This window comes from Pantherophis guttatus, chromosome 1 (assembly GCF_059756535.1).
Source record: "Pantherophis guttatus breed Tessera chromosome 1, ASM5975653v1, whole genome shotgun sequence".
In the NCBI taxonomy this organism is placed as follows: Eukaryota; Metazoa; Chordata; class Lepidosauria; order Squamata; family Colubridae; genus Pantherophis; species Pantherophis guttatus.
The window spans coordinates 126,358,400-126,370,788 of record NC_142063.1 but is presented as its reverse complement, the minus strand read 5'-3'; the positions used below and the strand labels follow the sequence as shown (position 1 = coordinate 126,370,788).

Genomic DNA, 12,389 nt, shown 5'->3' with positions numbered 1-12,389 from the left:
TTAAGAACAAAATAGTGCTTGACCTTATTACCCACTGTTGCCAAGCAAGAAGGCATGAGGGAAATAGTCTTATACTTTTGTTATCTCCAACAACCAATGGTTAGAGGCGTATTGTCTTCAGTTCTGAAAGTATTATCGACATGGTTTGTCGCCATATTGAGCTTCATCCTCTATATATTTTGTCTACTTTCCTTTTAAAGCAGTGAAGACTGCTGATCATGATACAAGCTTGTATTACTGAATTCTACAGCAGAATTACATTCTGCACAAATAATGTTGGAAATATAGAAGATAATATCTTTCCAGTAGAAGATACACAGAGGAACTATTGGAGTGTAAACCCACATTGCATTCCTTAAGAACGTAAGGATAGCCCTTTTGAATCAGGTCAACATCCATTTCCAATTAGCACTTGGTTTCCCACAATGGCCAGCCATATGCCTCTGGAAAGCATACAAGCCAAACATGAAAGCAAACCCCTCTTCAACCACCAGCCATTGTTTTCCTAATATTGGTAGCTGAAGGAATGCTGCCCCTTACTTTGTGGTATTAAGTCCAATAACAGCCCTTAATAAACCCTCTTTCTATATTCTTGTGGATTAGATAAATGCTCTTTGAAACGCATTCAAGTCAATGATCATCATTGCATGCTGTGGTAATGAATTTTACTAATTAATGATGTGCTTATATCAAGATGTATTGCTTTTATCTGTTCTATATGTCCTCCCAATAAGTTTTATTGGATGATCCCTAGTCATTATGTTCTGAAAAGGACTTTGTTTCTGTTTTCTCCAAACTATGATTTTATACTCATTTATGTCTTTTCCACCTTTTTTCTATGCTAAATGGTCCTCAAAGTTCTATCATTTTCTCACAGGCAAGGTGTTCAAATAATTGTCTTGTCCTTATCTGCATTTTTCCCAGCTCCAGCTACTTTTTTTTATAATTAGCAACCACAATTACACAAGACTATTACAAATGTGGACATATCCTGAATTTGGAGAATCTGATTATGTTTATTTTCCATTCTTGTTTTAATGATCTTTAGTGTGGAATTTGTGTTTTCCCAAATCCTGCATACTGAGATCATATCGTCACTGAACTAACCAAGGTATTTGTCTCACTAAATTCTTGGTTCAAATGCCAACAATTATACATGTGAACTTGTAGGGTGGAGGCGGATGTTGACTTAATGTGCATCTGTTTACACTTAGTTCAGCTAACCACATTCATTATTTACCTAATCAGTTTTATTCATCAACTTTAACGAGCTCTTTCCAATCATTTATGGCTTACCACCTGGAATAAATTGGAAATAAATGCAAACCTGGCCAACTCATTGCTTATCCCTTAGTAAGTCAAGATCATATATAAAAATTGAAAAGTACTGGTCCCAACTCAAATCCTTGAAGCACTAAATTTCTTACTTTCCTCCATTCAGGAAAATTCCTGTTTATTTCTACTTTATTTTTTCAATAGTTAGTCCATTAAAAAAAAAACTTATCACACAACCACTAAAGAGATTTTGATGAGGAATTATATCAAAGGCTTTTAGAAAATCCCAGTATATAGTGATGACTGTCACTTCTATGCACATGCCTCTTGACACTCATGTTCCTCCTTGTGCTTACCATGTCTACCAATTTGCCTGAAACAAACTTCATCCATCCATCCATCCATCATCCAATTTCTATGACTTCCCATCACAGTTAATTACTCTGAAGCTGATCAGTCTGGGATTCTTATGCATCTCCCCAAACCCCTTTCTAAAATTAGCATCATATTGTCTGCTTTCCAGTCCTCTGACACCGATTCTGATTGGAAGGTCATTATTTTGTTTTGCCTTAAATGCCATTTGACATGTAAGAATTATAGAGTGGCTGGCATCAGGACCTGGTGATATATCGCTATCTCCTAGAATCCTGAAAAATGATGGAGTTAATAAAAAAGACTGAAAGGAACACCAGCTAGCAAAGTGAATGCCATTAGATAACAAAATAGTAAAAATATTGAATTAACAAAAATACTGAAATTGCAGGGAAACTGAATGGGTTTTTGTTTTTTTTGGCATCTTTCATTACTACAGAAGACATAAGATGGGTAACCCAAGCTGGGTTTGATTTTTGAGGGTGGGGATGAGGGTGAGAAATAAAGCAGCTAAAGCAAATTGGGTTAACAATGCATGATATTTTCTATTTTTGTAATCAGATTTGGCTGTGCTGGACCTGCAGGCAATTTTCATGTATGGTAAACCTAATGGTATTCGTTCTAGCAGTACCAACTCTATCTCCAGTAGTACTAACTGACCTTTTGTGAGACGGTTGGCTTTCTCTACTATCCCCTATTTTTAAACTTACTGTAGTTGTTTGCATTTGCTCTTTAAGAATTTCAATAGCTTCTATGCTGTGAAATCCTATTTATCATGCTTTGAATTTATCTCTTATACTAGGTTTTTGTTACTTCTATTTCCTCAATTAAGCCTTTCTTATTGGTTAGTATCAAAGTCAAGGACTGCTGATTTTTTTGTGCTTTTCTCCACTTAACAAAGACGAAAGTCATCAAGACATTTTTATATTTTGATCATTTTACTTGCATTCTTCTGTGGTTTTCCAGATGTATCATTTTTCAAATTCAGTGACCAGAACTGTACCAGTATTCCAAATGCTGATGTTCTATAGATTTATATAGATGTATTACTGTACAATAAAAACTTTGTGGTTATCCTTTCAATCCTTTTCTTAATAATCCCTGCTGAGTTAATATCTTCGTTGAGCTCTATTCACTTTAGAGTTTCCATGTTTGTAGTCAAATGTGACTGTGCTGCACCCTGCAGGAGTTTCCTATTTGCATGCATGTTTAACCTAATAGTATTACTTCAGTAGTATCAACTATGCTTCCAGCACCATTACAAAAGTCCTAGTTCTTCTATAAGGGAAAGAAGGAAAATTGGGTTTTGTTTTTTTTTACTGCTACAGACTTTCAAACACAGCACTTTGCTGTACATTTTTATGAGAGATGTGGATCAAACGGAAATAGGTAGAGGCTTAATCTGCTCCTTATCCTTGTGTTTTCCCATCTTGGAAAATCAATGCTTTTGTGTCTTTAGTTTTACCATGAGTTGTGTCTCCTGGACACACTGTAATGCACTAGAATACTAAAAACTAATTCTACAGGCATTTTTAGTAGACAACTGGGTTCACGATATGTAATATTGACTTAACTTGTGAAATATGTTAGAAAATATCCACAAAGAGTATTATCAGCTTCCTATTTCTCTCTCCCACACATTCTTTTCCCACCTGGGGAGGATAGTTTAAGGATTTCCAACAACTCAAAATATGAATGGATAAGAATGGAGCAGAAAGCAGTATTTTTTTTTTCTATTTTCTTACACTTCTTCAGGCTAAGAGAAAGCTAATTAGAGACACACTGAGTTTCAAAATGCATAAAATACCTTTCTAAGTCTTTTAAAGGTTTAGCTGTGTTGTTCCAGATGTATGGTACTTATTGGGAAGATATCTGTATGAAAACCCTTAAGGTATTTAACTGAACAACAGACATCTATATTTGTTTATCCATACTTACATTAATCTGTGTGTCACAAGAAGCTAACTCTGATTTTAAGATACATAGTCAATCAGTTCTTTAACAGTTTTAATGCTAAAATCTTTTTAGTATTGCATGCTATATCATAGAAGTCATGCTACAGTTAAAGCATTACATCTTCTAGAACATTAGAATGTTCTGCATATTTTCTCTGTACCATAAATGTTGACAAATGCTGTTCAAGGAAAGAAAAAAATAATGCTAGAGATTTAGGGAATATGAACAAGTCACAATTTAAAACCAAGGAATGGCATGAACTGTTACTCTGTAACTATTGCTCTGGCAAACAGGATTGACAACAAATACGTCTTTATGAAAACCTATTCTGATAGCCAGAAGTTATTGAAAATATATCTCTGATCACAGTAACCAAAGAAAGAACCAGTCACAGCCTGGGAAATAGGGATCTTTGCAAAAGCATTTCCAAAGATTTCAACAAAAGTAATAAGATCTGTGATATATTTGCCAGGAAGCAGAGTCCTGATAACAATTCACCCTCTTATCAGAGTTCAACTTCCTTTCTATGCTCTCCAACAATGCAATCTGGTTTCTACTATCTTCCAACCAACTCTCATATCAATGGATAAGAAGCCTGACTGGACATCAGCTTTTCTTAAACATTCTTTTCTGCACCTAGGATTAAATATTTTATAGTTTGCTTGTTACTTAGTGTGTACTTTTCCACTGTCTACATTCTAGGCAATCTAGTGCTGTAAGTGTGATTTTACATCATCTTACAATTTATAAACAGACCATCACCAAGTATATTAGATTTAAAGAACTTTTAATATTTTTACCATGCATAGGTAGCCTTGTTATTGTCTAAATGAAGAAGAATTCTATGTGAAAATTCTATCAGTGAAAATTAGAGTGGAGAATTAATCCTAATCTTCATAAAGGTGAATAAACTCTGAACATCAGGATCCAAAAAAAAAAAAGATTGAGTACCACAAGCTGAGTCTAGTTGGGTAAGGTATACTTCATACAGAAAGACCAATTGCATTCTGTTCAAATATTAGTGCTGGCTATTTCCCCAAGCACCATGGGGAAGAACAATATGTTGCACAGAATAAATGAGAACAGAGGTTTGATGCCCACATAGTAACCACAGCAGTGAAACTGCTCTCTGCTCTCCGACTTAAGTGAATTGGAAATTTGTCAGATAACACTGATCTATTTATTGCTTGGAGCTGCTGTCTTGTATTCCTTCTTCTCCAATATTAAGCCACACTAATCTAATTCGATCTCATTAAAAGGAGCAAATCCTTCTTTTGGTAGCTGTAATTAGGAATCAGAGAGCTGCCTGGTTACCTGGTAAGGAAGCAGTGTTAATAAGCTCTTGACATCAAGTCATTTGTGTGAGAATTGAGGACTGTTTGAAAGGGAACAATAATCATGGTATCCTTCTGGACTGCATTTATGTACAAGGGATTTAGGATACTTTTCTACAAAGTTCTGCTCCTTCCTAAATGGGTAGTTCCAACCAGTGTGTGGGTGTGGGTGAGCGTAAAGAGATTATCCAGGCAGCCATTTTCCTATGGAGTTCCTCTATGTGAAATCAGTGAGAGAGATTATATGTGCATTTGGAATACAGTGTCATCAGTATGTTACAGTATGTACTATAATGTCTTGTCCCAGTGTTTGGATGGGATGAAAAAGGCTGAGACTCCATCTCAGCAAGATGGAGTTGCTATTTGTTCAGTATGATATTCTACTCTGGGGAAGAGGGCTGTATTGTCCCTGAAGAAGCAGGTTTGTATCATGGGACTCCTCTTAGACAAATGACTACTCTGTGAGCAGATAGAGGGCAGGTGTGTGTGTGTGGGGGGGGACACTTTGCCTAATTTCAGTTGGCGTGCTAGCTGCAGCCCCCTCCCCACCTGGAAATGAGGAGACTTTGCAACAATAACTCATAATATCATTATTATGCCTGTGGCCTACTGCAATGCAGTTTATATGGACTGCTTTTAAAGACCACTCAGAAGTTTCCAGAATCAGCAGCCCACTTGCTCCTAGAAGCACATTACAGCTTAGCTCTTGTCTCTGCAAAGGTTTTCTATTAGCTTCTGTGCTGGTCATTATCAATAAATTCTGCATTGCTTGGCACTGAGGTACTTGTAGGACCATCTTCTCAATCCAGAATCTACCTGCTTGACTTGTGTAGTCAAGAGAAATTGCTAATAATCCCCCATTTCTGCAACATATATGGAGTGGATGCTCATAACTGCTGCTTTTAGATGATACCATATACATTATGAAATGGCCTTCTGTTAGAAATCAGGTTGGCCCCACAGTTTTGTCTTTTGGAAACTTTTAAAAACTGAATTACTGTATTCTGGGGGGCATATGGTGAATAATAGGAAGCCCAATCTTGTCTAATGTTATGTACAGTAGTTAGAAGTTATTAAGGCCAGGTCTTGGGTTCTTATTGTTTTCACCAGAGATGGTGGTTTTTTTGTTCCATTTAGCTAGTCTAAATCACTGAGCTTCTTTTGTTTGTACCAGGTATAAATATGATATATAAAGTATACTGTAATCGGGAATCATTAGAACTATGTAATAGCTTCCAACCTTATGCTGTTGACCTTTGAAATTGGAATAGTCATTGGAGACCAAGTTCATGGCTTTGACTATAAATTGGCTGACCCAATATTCAGCAACATTTTAGTTGGTTTCTAAGGTAATCCTCATAATCTATAAATCCCAGATAGGAGATTCAGAGATATCCTTTATCATAGCACTTAAATTATCAACATTTTTTAAATTGTTGTGTCCACTCATGATGTTTAGTTTTCTTAAATAATCTACTGTACAAAATACTAGAAGAAAAAGTAATTGCAGATAAAATCACTCAACCATATCAGCAATCTACAGCCCTATCCTGGAAAAGGCGCTGCTAATTCATGGGCAATTGTTGATAGTTTTATACCCACTTACAGATAACCATTTAACTTAAAACTATTTACCAGCAAGAACAAACCACATTATAAGACAAGCAACAAAGATATCACTTATAACAATTGTGGAATATATACATCATTCTCTATGCCAGAAAGTGCTCACTGCACAATTTATCCAAATTCTACATATAATAAAATAAACCCAAATCAATCCCCCAAAATATTGTACTTTCTTTGAACTCAAGATGATGATCCTTGAGAAAAGGAATTGCACAGATCAATGTCATTATAAAATAAATAAGCTAGAGAACTTTGGAATGTTTCTTAGTTTTGAAACCATGGTTTGTTACCACATAGTGTGAGTTAACAAACTTATTTATACAAGCTTACCTATGTAACATATACTTTTTTATTGTTACCATCTATGGATAATTCTGCTTGTCATTTTTTCCATTCGCCATTCTCCCCTTCTCAATAGCATTGTGTGTGTGTGTGTGTGTGTGTGTGTGTGTGTGTGTGTATCTGTGTACACACAAACACACAATTTTATTCCATGTCTGATGAAGTACATTATAATAAAAGTTAATGTGATTGTATATGTTTAAAGTGTAATGTTACACTTCTTAATGTTTTGGTAGTTTGTTCACAAATGCTGAGTTTGGGCTTATTACTTTAGTACTTCTTACGATGACACAGTAAATCCATGTAATAATCAAAGTTAAAGTGACATCACAATTTCCAATTATTTTTAAAAGCATGTTTTACAAACGAATGTGATAGCAGTTCATGTGCAAAGAGGACACAGATGGAGACTATTAAAAACTCAGAGTGTTCCTGAACTTCTAAGAATCATTAAGACATTACAAAGCATTATAGTTAAGTGGAATAGTATTAAGAACAGAAGAACACTGTTTTTCAGAAAAGAAAAGTTTTAGTCAAAAAGGGAATGGGTTCATTTTTGAGTATTAAACAAAACAATTTAGCATTTTTACTGAAAGAAAAAATGTATTAGAACATCAGAACTGCTGGATGAGTCAAATATTCTGTATCACAAGCCAATCAACTACCTTGGGTGCTTTGTAAGCACAGAAAGAACATAGCCCGGCAACTGGTATTTGAATGCACACAATCCCCAATCCAAAAATAACATTGAGTCTTCAAAAGCATCAGTTCTTCACAGGCATATTCTCCATGAATTTTAAAACCAATCACTTTTTAAAACTATCCAAAAGTTAGTGCCATAGCCACATCTTGTAGTAATGATATTTCATAAATTAATTATTTTCTGGGTGAATTAGTGCTTCCCTTGTCTCTTTTATATCTTAAAAAAGGTATTAGGTACTAGGGTTCTGAGAAAGGGAGAAAAACTTGAATAAAATCAATCCAGCATTGTTATTACTGAAGGAATTCTACATGCAAGGACCATGCATGAACAAATACTGAATTATGTCACACCAGCTAACAAAGACATGACTGGCTTTAATTTTTTTATGCTTCCTACTTCCTTGTTATTTTTACAAAATTAAAAGATACAGTACATGTGATTCCCATACAGCAACAGACTGTAATTTATAATCACATCCCATATTACTCATTAAGTTATTTTAAGTAACAAAAACAAGATGCTCTCTCTTGTTTATCCCCTGGGTTATGTTTTTAGCCCATGGTATACAAGGACTTGTATAAATAGAATAAGAAGTAACGTTGAAAATATCATCTAATTTTATGCCATTTCTTTTCTTTCTGTTGCAAGAAGGACAGGCTCTACAAAGTACTCGCCCATAAGGTTGGCAAGGCAATGTTCTTCCTGCCTTATACAGTCCCAAAGCTTTCCTCCAATAATTAAGAAATATTCCTGAATAAGGTAAGGAGTGTGGCAGGCAACTTGAGAAATGAATATCCGAAGTTTGGTGAAACAGCTCCAATTACCTTTCTTTTTTTTTTTTTTTGCTTTTGTTTCTAAAAAATATTTATGTAACTTCTTAGCATATATTTAGATGATCCCTTCTGTCTATGTATTCAGAACAGACAGGAAGAACACCGAAGAAGAGTTTTAGAGATGAAACCTGTTAGGTCTCAGAAACATTACAAAATATACTTAATTTTACAGGTTGTATGAGAATACTGCATGCTCAAGACTTTAATTAAAGAGCCCTACTCATTATTGCTCATAAGATTTATAGCCAACCTCCATTCTAAAACTGAAGGATGTCTACATGGCACTTCTATCATTTTTTTCCCTCTCAGAACTAGTCAGGCTTAGCTGACACACATACCTGACCCAGTCATTCTGTGACTTTTTGTCCTCAGGAAACACCATAACATATCCTGCATTATACTAGCTCTAACTATGCATTGACACAGTGTCAGGCCCCCCCAAAAACAACACAGTGAAATTCAATAGAGTCTAATCCTTCATTTGCTTACACATAATGGACAGAATCTTGCCAAACTAAAGACCTATTAACCTACTAGATATATCTTAAAATATTCTAGGATGTGGCTACCCTGAACCTCTTCCCTCCTCCCTCCTGAAGCCCTGGACTGTGCATTCTCATCATGTGAGCCTCTCTATGGAAAATCTCTCTGTTGCCAAAACTCTCCCCCACTGTTCTTCCAGGTGCACATTCCATCACATATAGGTCCAAATTGATCCTTCATGCCAGTGGAATTCTGCAGCCAATTAGGATCCTCCTTTGTATGGAAGAACTCTTCATTGTGCATCTCGGTGCATTTATTTATTTAATTTCTTAAACTGTCACAATGATGGGCTCCAATGTATGCCAGGTCTGCTCCAAGGGGTGCCGAGGCCTTGGGCAGAAGTCTAGCAGGACCAACTCCTATGCTCGGTGAAACACGGAGTTGACCTTTGGAAGAAAGGTAGGGTCCAACTGCAGGAACACCCTGTTGGTGTGAAATATACACAAGTCTTTCCTCACTGATAATGCCGCCAACTCTGAAATCCGTCGGGCAGATGTAACGGCCACAAGGAAAGCTTAGTGGCATACAAGAATAATTAGTCATCAAATATCCTTGGCGTACAGTAATATATATAGTAATTACAAACTATACAAAATTAAACCAATAACCTAATCAGAGCAATATAAACCTGTCTATGCTGTTATCTTAACTAATTAAAAAGGCCCTCTGGGAAAATTCTTTTTTAACTTAGTTCCAAAAGCACAGTATAATCTAGCTTCTTGGGGAAGTTTGCTCCACACATAGGAGTCTTTATGGAGAAGCACACGTGCAGAAGAAATGTTTGATGAACTAAGCACTTCACTGGGACTCTCAATAAGTGGTCTAAAATAAACAATTTAAAATATGAAGATAGTACAGTGTTCTTGGAAGGAAAAGAGGATCTGAAGCTTCTAAGAGAGGAAAAAAACAAATACCATTAGTTTTTTTAATATTAAAAAAGGGGAGGAATGGTAATTTCCAGGAATAAAGCTCCTTTGCAAATAAAAACAATGGACAGTGGTGCCCCTGTTTAGCAAGACAAGAACATTGTTCATTTTATACAATAACAGAAGACGGCAAATAGAAATTCCCAGAAAAACCTCAGATAAGACTATTCTCAAGAAGGATAAATATAAAACTATTTTAAAACTATTTAACAATGATACAAGGGAGAAAAATAGTAAAAACAACAAGCAAGCTAATATCTAAATCTTGGGGGGGAAATAATAAAAAGAAATCTAACAGAACCAAGCAACGACTGATTTTCATCAAGTCTCATTTACAACTACAAAATAGGCTGAGAGCAGGCTGACAATCTTTATAATGTGGCTTTTAAGGATAATGTTCAGAATCCCTTAGTGACAAAAGTTCAAATCTTGAAGTTCTAGAGGTGGCACAAGAGAAAAAGAACCTCATCAAAACTCAAAAACTCATGAGATATCTGAATCAGATACCTAAATGCAACTCTATACAATACAAAGAATTGTGCTAGAAAAAAAAGTGGAAGAGGAAAAAAAGCAGGAACCACACAGAAAAACTTGAGCAGTAATGTACAAAAGTGAACTCATCTAAATGATGGAGAGTGTCCAAGGGTAGCAAAAGATGGACTCAATGAAGATTCATGATCATCAATCTTCTGCAAGGGAAAGACACTTGAACAAAACTGAACTGAATCCTTTTGCAGTTGCCACTTCAATCATTTCTACCCCAAGTCCTGTTCAATTTTTATGAAATCTTCAAGTCCTACAACAGTTTGCTTCTTTTCAAGGGGGAGCAGGATATGAACATACTAGCCTTGTTCCACTCTCTCAGTACCCATCATATGTTCAAGAGAATGAACATATGAAATGAGTTTTTTTTTTAAAAAAAAAAAGTAGAAAATGTTGCTACATCTTTCCTGCCTGGCTGATAGGAAAAAAAAATCACTGGATAGGGAAGGCACTTCATTAATGATTTCACATATCCTTCTAGATTCCTAGTTCTGAAATTTTATTCTATAAATATAAAATGCCCTTCCAGTTCTTCCATGTTTGGAGGGAAGGGACGTTGGCTTACCATGATACGTTCCTTCTCATAGTGTAAAATGGGAGGTGCCAGGCTGGGTTATTCTAGGCTCTAGCTCTATGGGCTCCGAGTTGAAACTTCTGAAGGTCCGCCTCCCTGGTGACGTTCCTTCAGTTTTGACGACGAAGCCGAAGCGAAAGGAATACCAACTAAAAGAGAAAAAAGACATCTTCCCACCCAACAAGAATCGGGCCAGACAAAGACAGGGTGGGGCTGGCACCTCCCATTTTACACTACAAGAAGGAACGTATCACGGTAAGCCAACGTCCCTTCTCCATAGTGTAGAAATGGGAGATTGGGATATACCAAAGACTGGTCAGCATTACGGGCGGGATCTGTCCTGGGCCGATGACACTGGAACCTCATGGACCTTCTGCAACACCCTCCTCCCAAACCCCGCCTCCGCCGAAGCGTAGGAGTCAAGTTTGTAGTGGCGTATAAAAGGTGAGGGAGAAGTCCAAGTGGCCACCCTACAGATCTCCTCAACGGAAGCCTGAGTAGCCCAGGCCGCCGTCGTGGCTGCACTACTGGTAGAATGGGCAGTTATCCCTGGAGGCACAGGAAGAGCTTGAAGCTCGTACGCACAAGCTATACAAGTGCGGAGCCAACGCCCCACCATGGAAGGGGTCACCCTGTGGCCAGGAGTCGACAGCTGAAAGGAGACAAACAGGACTCCGATTTCCGGAATGAAGAGGTCCGAGATATATAAATATGGAGGGCCCTCCTAACATCCAATGTATGCCAGGTCTGCTCCAAGGGGTGCCGAGGCCTTGGGCAGAAGTCTAGCAGGACCAACTCCTATGCTCGGTGAAACACGGAGTTGACCTTTGGAAGAAAGGTAGGGTCCAACTGCAGGAACACCCTGTTGGTGTGAAATATACACAAGTCTTTCCTCACTGATAATGCCGCCAACTCTGAAATCCGTCGGGCAGATGTAACGGCCACAAGGAAAGCAACCTTACATGACAGAAGACGAAGACTAGCCTCCCTCAATGGTTCGAAAGGTGCCTTGGTCAATGCCTGTAAAACCTTAGAAAGGTCCCACGTGGGATAATGATGAAGCGTAGGGGGATTTAAATTAGACGCTCCACACAGAAATGTCCTCACCCTCGGATGGTTAGCGAGGGAGCCACAGTCCCCAAAGGTCAATACTGATCCCAGTGCAGCCACCTGCCGTCTTAAAGTATTAGGGGAAAGTCCCAGTTCTAGGCCCTCTTGTAAAAACTCAACCACCTCCACCACAAATGCTGAAGTAGGGGCCAAGTGTCTCGTGGCACACCAATCGGCAAACTTGTTCCATGTGGCCTCATAGATGCGCATGGTTGAAGGCCGCATGGTCACCTGCACCGTCCAGATGGC

The 12,389-nt window shown here is 37.5% G+C and overlaps 1 protein-coding gene across 1 annotated transcript in view; it reads right to left on the bottom strand.

Annotated features, from left to right (window-relative positions):
• Positions 1-12,389, bottom strand: part of SLC49A4 (solute carrier family 49 member 4) — a 94,901-nt gene that overhangs the window by 70,519 nt on the left and 11,993 nt on the right. The window lies entirely within an intron of this gene.